The following is a 7808-nucleotide window of genomic DNA, read 5'->3' on the forward strand; positions in this document are numbered from 1 at the left end:
AAGGGGTTTTGTTATAGCAGCCCAAATGGACTAGGATGGGCACCAAGTGGGGTACACTGCTGAGACAGACACACATCCCCTCCCTTCACGGAGTCACAGTGATAGGAGAGAGACACTGAACAAGGTGAAATTAAAATATGTTATTGGGACCAGCAGTTGGCGTAATGGCTGTCGCTGGACTCCCATGTAGTTGGCCACGGTTCAAGTCCAGGACCTGGTGGCTTAAACTCACACGGGGCACGTGTGTGTGCATGCCCAAGATCCTGAGAGGAGAATGGAGGAGAAGGGATTGTGGTGTGGCCATCTTCCCTGGGGGCTGATTTCTCGCTTTCTGTCTCTCTGTCTCTTTCTGTCTTTCTGGCGAGTGCATGTGCTCTATAGCAAAAAGCTCTCAAAAAAAAAAAAGAAAAGAAAAGAAAGAAAGAAAGAAAAAATAGTATTAACCAAATGGGGTCAAAATTAAAGTAATAAAATGACTAAGATGAAATGATATAAAATGAATATCAATTAAGAAATTATTGAAGGCCAACAGGTGGTGTAGAGGTTAGAGGGCTGGATCCACATAGCTGGCTGCATGATCCAAGTCCCAGACCCTGTGGTTTGAAAAACACACTGGGCACATGTATTTGTGTGCCCCAAATCCTGAGGGGACCTTGGAGGAGAAGGGACTGTGGTCTGGCTATCGCCCTTGTAGGGTGATTTCTTGCTTTCTCTGTCTCTGTCTCTGTCTTTGTTTCTCTCAGGGAAGTGCATGCACCCTATAGTAAAAACTAAAAGAAAGAAAGAAAAAGAAATGATTGAAGCATTAAAGTAAAAGGAAACGATACAAACACAAGTTTCTTATGATCTATAAATAAGAGCTCAGAGTCTGACCAGCTGAGCTGCTGCCAACACCACTGAATGAACCCTGGTCTAAAATTCGCACCTCTGCGTACAGATGGTCACCACTACCTGTACCTCCTGGGATACTGACCTGTGATTGCTTAATCCTTGGCTCCCCAATGATGTTATCTACCTACTGTTTCCAAAAGATACTCTAGTCACCGTCTGAACAGACAACGCTCCGAAGAAGATACACGAACAGCCGATAAAGGATATGGAAAAAATGTTCAACATCCTTTATCATAAGGGAGATGCGAACCAAAACCTTTATGAGATACCATATGGGAGTCCAGCGACGTAACATTACGCCATCTGCTGGTCCCCAAAATGGCTAAGATGAAAAAAATAAAGAATGGAAAGTGCTCACGAGGCTGTGGTGAAACAGGAACTCTCCTACACTGTGGGAATGTGTAGGGACATGTTCGGAGAGAGGCCTTGAGGATGTGGGGACGTGCTCTGAGCAAACATCACATGTTCCTTTTGGCTATGACAGGACCTTGACCCTTACTGCAAGCAGAGCAAAGGGTAGAATTTTCTAGGGGTCTTCCAACAGATACACCTGATGGAATTCGGGAAATACCCTGACCCCAATTAGCAAAGTCCAACCCCTGCTCTGCCTCTGTAAGACTCTTTAGCCTTATCAACACCCCTTTGATGTTTGTAAGAAAGTGTCCTCCTCACATCTGCAGCCAGGCTTCTCTCCTCTAGATAAGAAGTTTATTGGGAAATCCCAATATCTCTTTGATAAGGATGTAGCCAAGAGATACACCTGGCCCAGTATGTCTAAGCCCTGATAGATTTGTTACCTGCTTCTTACTGTCTGTAACATACTAACTTATCTTTGGGATGTCATGAAATAAACACGTATGTAGTGTTGCTTTGCCTATAAATAACGGTGCGGCCCAAGTTGCTTAGGCTGCTGAGGCTCAGGCCACCTGTGTCCACTGCTACTGTCTCTTTGTCTCTTTCTTTCTGCTTCCTCTTAGATTGAGCTAAGTCTGGGGCAGATGCTAACAGTAATGTAGATTAGTACAGTCACTGTGGAGAACAATATGAAGTTCCTCAAAAACCTACAAATAGAATTACCATATGATCCAGCAGTCCCACTCCTGGGTATCTACCCAAAGGAGAGGAATACACTCAGAAAAATACTTGCACATCCATACTTATTGCAGCATTATTCACAATTTTTAAAACATAGAATCAACCCAAATGTCCAAGAACAGATGAACGAATTGAAAAAATGTGGCACGTATACACTACGGAATACTCAGCCATAAAAAGCGAGACCCAGGCATTTGATAGAAAGTGGACAAATACGAAAGATTTAATTTTAAGTGAAGCAAGTCAGACTATGAGAGGCATTGTATGTTGTATGTCCCTACTTAATATATACTAAATGTCTACACTCTGTGGCAGAAACTGAAAGATTGGAAGGTATAAAATCATGGAAAGTAACTGTGGATACTAGAGACAGTGTGAGAGGGTAATGGGCATGGGGTGGGGGATGGGAAGGAGAGAAAAGAAAGAAAAGCAAAACAATGGACTCAAAAATAATGGGGTGTCTTTTTTTTAAAAAAATAATAATTTATTTATTTAGTTCCATTTGTTAGTATTGTTTTTCAATTTGACCAGAGACAAAGGGAAAGTGAGAAAGCAAGCCACCAGGTCTGAGACTCAAACTGCAGTCAACCATGTGGGAAGCCAGCATCTTCAACCACCACGTCACCTGCTGGCCCCGAGGGTTTGTCTGTTAATGATGTGTATGGGAATATCTTTGACGGGACTAGCATGGTGTGCATTAAAGTTGTGTATGTTTGTATGCTGTAAAGATGTGCAGTGATTAAATGTAATTTTAAAAAGAGAGAGGGACCAGCAGATGGCATAATGGTTATGTCACTGGACGCCAACATGATTGACCATGGTTCGAGTCCTAGACCCAGTGGCTGAGACTCACGCCAGGCATGTGTGGATGCATGCTCAAAATCCTGAGAAGAGAATGGAGAAGGGATTGCGGGGTGACCATGCCCCCCCTTGGGGGGGGGGTGATTTCTCGCTTTCTGTCTGTCTCTTCAGCGAGCACATATGCCCTATAGCAAAAATCTCTCTTAAAAGAGAGACAGAAATAACATAAAATAAAAAATAGGGAAGTTCCCCTCCCACTCTTATGTTACCCTCTTACCAGGCCCTAAAGCAGGTCAACTTACCAGGCCCTAAAACAGGTCAACTTTATACTTTGTTTTGTAAGGACTTAAAGATGTGCTTGCTGGAGAGACAAAGAGAAAGAGAACATGAGAAAGCACCAGCAGAGATGGCCATGCCGCCATCACTTCTCCATTCTCCTTTTGCGATTTTGAGTGTGCAAAGTCTGGCTCAGTTCATATAACTTTATCCACTTTTGAGTCAAATGACAAGACCTCATTGTTTTTATGGCTGAGCAATAGTCCATAGTATCTATGTGCCACAGTTTTTCAAGCTGGTCATCAGTTTTTGGACACTTAGGTTGACTTGATCTTAATTCTTTATTTTTCGTGACTCTTTTGAAAATCTGAAGGTAAAAACCTCACCCGTGAAAAATGTGTGCACACCGACACACAGTTTCTCATCCAATCTTTGAGAATGTAAGGGCCCCCTGAAACTCAACTGGATTCCATGGAGAAATGAAGACCAGACAACCTCCTTGTTTCGGTCCTTCCCTCTGAGTCTCCAGCCTGAGCAGCTGAACAACGCGGTCCACTGTGTGGTTTTAAGAGTCACTCTGAATGCCTGTCAAAAAAGTAGGCTTACTGGGTGGGGCAAGCCCTATGGCCCGGTGGTTGGAGGAGCCAGATCCCACATGGCCAACTACGGTTCGAGTCCCAGCCCTGGCAACTGGAAAAACACACCAGGTGCATGTGTGTGTGCCCCAAATCCTGACAGGATGGAGAAGTTGGAGGAGAAGGGATTGTGGCATGACCATTGGGGTGCTTTCCCTCTCTCCCTTCCTCTCTCTGTCTGTATTTGATCATGCATGAGTCCTCTGGCAAAAACAAGCAAGTAAACCACAACGACAAAGACCAGAGCTACTGAATCCACCTCTGTGGACATGTACCCTTGAGGAATAGCATGGACTAGTTTCCTGTGGCTCCTGTAACAAATCACCACACATAGTGGCTTAAAACAACAGAGCTCGATTCCCTAATAGTTCTACAGGCCAGAGGTCTTAAACCACTCTTACTGGACCCAAATTTAAGCGGCTGCAGGGCTGCTCTCCCTCTGAGGACAGTGGGGCAGGGTCCACCCTTGCTTTGCCTCTCCCAGCCTCCGTGGCTTGCCTAGACTGCATCCCTCCAGTCGATGTCTTTGTGGTCATACGGCCTTCTCTTCTGTCTGGGTCAGCTCTCTCTCTCATGATGACACTTGTGATTGCATTTATGGTCTATCAAGATAATCTCCCTGTCTTGAGATCCTCAACTGAATCACAGCTGCAAAGACCATTTTTCCATATCAGGTAACATTTACAGGTTCTAGGGATTAGAACTGATATCTTCAGGGGCCGTTACTCAGCTTATGAGAGGACTTCAAAAAATGTGTGGGAAGATGGAATTAAAGTAAGAGTTTATTTTAGTGCAAAAGAAATCCACACAGTTTCTTTATAATACGCATATTCCATGCATGTTTTAAAGGCCCCCTCACACCGCACTGTGTCTTCACAAGCTTCCTGGGAGCGTCTCTCAAGAAACAGGCTGCAGAGCTGGGGCAGCCCTATGGCCCGGTGGTTGGAGGAGCAAGATTCCATATGGTGGAGGAAGCTGTGGTGCCGGGCCAGCTCTGTGACGCAGTGGTGATACACTGCTCAAGAGAAGCTGGATCCCACACGGTGACTACAGTTCAAGTCCCCAGCCCAGCCAGCCTGAAACATGCCAGGCATGGGTGTCCGTGCCCAAGATCCGACCACTGGAGAAGGGGATTGTGGCGTGATCAGATCCTGTGGCCAGCGCTCCTCTCTTCCTCTTTCACTCTCGTGTGCATGTACGTGCTCCAGCATGATAAAAGTCATTTTTTAAAAAGTTTGTTCTAGGGTGCATGTGCTCACTGGGGTGTGAGGGGGAGAGAGAGCATGAGAAATCACCTCCAAGGGGAATGCACATGCCATAGTCCCTTCTCTGATCTCTTATGAGCTTGTGCATTCATGCACATGCACCCAGAGTGATTTTTAAGCCACTGGGTCTGGGACTTACACCATACAGTCGCCTTAATCTCCACACCACCTACTGGTCCCCAAAATAAACTTAAAAAAGAGAGAAAGATGCAAGAAGAGCGGGCTTTGAAGCCTGCAGCTCCTGGCCTCTTCTCCCTCCTCCTCCTCGCAGCTGTGACACAGGATAAACCCCTGGTCCTCTCGCACTAGCGCGTTCTTACCTATAAATGTAGGTGTTTACCTTCGGTCAAGTTCTCGCGATGACTAGCCGGTCAGCAGGGGGAGGGGGTTGTGACTTTCTCCCTAGGAAGTGACTCAGACCCACACACATGAAAACAAAGGTTCCAAGGAGGCAGAGAGGAAGGTCAGCCGAGGATGGGGCGGCACCTAGCTCGGTGCTAGCTCTCGCCTCTTGCCCCCATGCTCTCCCGGACATCCCGCCGGCCTTCCGTGCCCGCCCTCTGGAATGCAGAGCTCGGCTCACACCTCCTCCCGCAGTCAGAGTCACGAGGGCAGCGCTGGCCTCACTGCTGTGTGTCGGACTGAGCACTCTGGGACTGAGCACTCTGAAAACCCAGCTCGATTCCCCTCCCCAGATCGCTCCACCCGTGAGCCCCCTGACCTAGTCTGGGGAGCGTCAGGCCCTGCAAGGGTGCCAGCTCGGCTGGCGCTCCTCTCTGGGGCGAAGGTCTTCCTGCAGGACTGTGAGCTCCTGCCCTGGGGTCGTTCCCTTCATACTGGGACCCTCCGCCCTGCCTCAGTGCCTGGTGCCTCAGTGCCTGGCGCATAATGCAGGAAGCGTTTCCTGAATAAATAAGCAGGTTTTTAAACAGCCCGTAACACGTGACATGTCCTACAACAAGGGCATGTCTCAAGTGCTTTGGTGACACCTAACACTGTGGGTGTGTGAAGGACAGCTTTCAAGAAGAACGTGCTGGCCTTTGGAGACAGCCTCCGGCTTTCGGCAACGACCAGGGCCCCAGCACTGCAGGACCCTCCTGGGGCTAAGAGCATGGCCTGGGGAGAAGGGCAGAAAAGGAGGCAGAGGCGAGACAGACCTGAGAGGCAGTCGGAGGCCTGGTGGTGAGGGTGGGGTCTTCGTCCTATAGGGAACACTGAGGATAGTATGTTCTAGTATGTTCTTTTTTTTTTTTTTTAAGAATTACTCTAGGGACCAGCAATTAGCATAATGCCTATGTCACTGGACTCCCATGTAGTTGACTGCGATTCGAGTCCCAGACCCAGTGGCTTAAACTCACGCCGGGTGTGTGGGTGTGTGGGTGTGTGGGTGTGTGCGTGCCCAGGATCCCGAGAGGAGAATAGAGAAGGGATTGCAGCATGGCCATCCCCCCGGGGGGTGATTTCTCACTTTCTGTCTTTCTGTCTCTCTGGTGAGTGTGCATGCCCTATAACAAAAAACCTCTCCAAAAAAAAAAAAAGGAATTACTTTATTAGACTTAATTAATTAATTAATTTATTTATTTATCCACTTCAATTTGACCAGAAAGGGGTGGGGGGGGCAGAGAAAGTAAGAGAGCAGCAGCAAGTCACCGGGTTCAAGACTTAAACTGCGGTCGGCCATGTGGGAGTCCAGCGCCCTTAACCACTGCGCCACCGTCCAGCCCCAAGGAGAGTATGTTCTAACCCGCTCTCTCCCTTTCTCTCTCTCTCTCATTAGGATTCCCACGGCCACTCCCAGAACCTTCGATGGTGTCTGTGCATGGCTGCCCTCAGAAGTGAACCAGGGCCTTTATTTATTTTTTTTTTTTAAAGATAGATTTTTGCTGTAGGGCACGTGTGCTTGCCAGAGAGACAGAAAGTGAGAAATCACTCCCCCGGGGGTGGGGGGGTGGCCATTCCAACATGCGCCCAGCTTGAGTTTTAAACTGCCTAGTCCAGGACTTGAACTGTAGTCAACTGACTACATGGGAGTCCAGCGACCTAACCATTATGCCATTTGCTGGTCCCGTAAGTCAGGTTCTTTTCCAGGCTCCGCAGAGGTCATGTGGCTGCCCAGGAGAGACAGATGATGTTTTGGAACCATCGTTGAGGTTTGCCAGTGTCCCGGAGTGCATGTGCTCCTGGACCGGGGCGTGTGACGGCTCGCAGGCGTTTCCTGTCAGCACTCTGCCCTCACGCAGTGTCCTTCTGAGCAGGAAGGGCTGCAGCGAGCTGGGTGGCCCTGCAAGCACAGGCAGCCACCTGGGGGAGATGGGCCTGCAGCCCGACAGCTTCCCCTCCTGGAGGGCACACTGCTTCCTGCCAGTGTTCTTGTCAAATGCGTTCTTTAGAGGAAGAGCTGTTGGCCGTTATTCAAAGAGTAATGTTTAAAAAAACATCCTGAAGAAAGTACTATTCCAGGAAAACTAAAGAATTAACAGCCAGAAACAAACAAATGAAAGGCAACTATGAGAGTGTGCTTGCCAGGGAGTGAAGCCCCCATGGGGCATGGCCATGCCACAATCCCTTTCCTCCATTTCTTCCATTTTGGGCACACAAACACAGGCCCTCAGTGTGTTTGTCAAGCTGCTGGGGCCAGGACTCAAACCACAATTGGGCACGTGGGCTTTGGCTCCTCCAGATGCTGAGCTACAGGGCTGGCCAGCAATTTACTTCTAACACTTCTTTTTAAAAAAGTTTATTTTATTCATAGTGGAGAGAGGGCGCACATGCATATGGGGAGGGTACCCTTGACAGGTGTCATCCCACCTAAGTCCTCCAACTAGTCAGCCCACCAACTTAGATT

Source organism: Tupaia chinensis, unplaced genomic scaffold, assembly GCF_000334495.1.
Source record: "Tupaia chinensis unplaced genomic scaffold, TupChi_1.0 Scaffold149658_1, whole genome shotgun sequence".
NCBI classification, from domain to species: domain Eukaryota; kingdom Metazoa; phylum Chordata; class Mammalia; order Scandentia; family Tupaiidae; genus Tupaia; species Tupaia belangeri.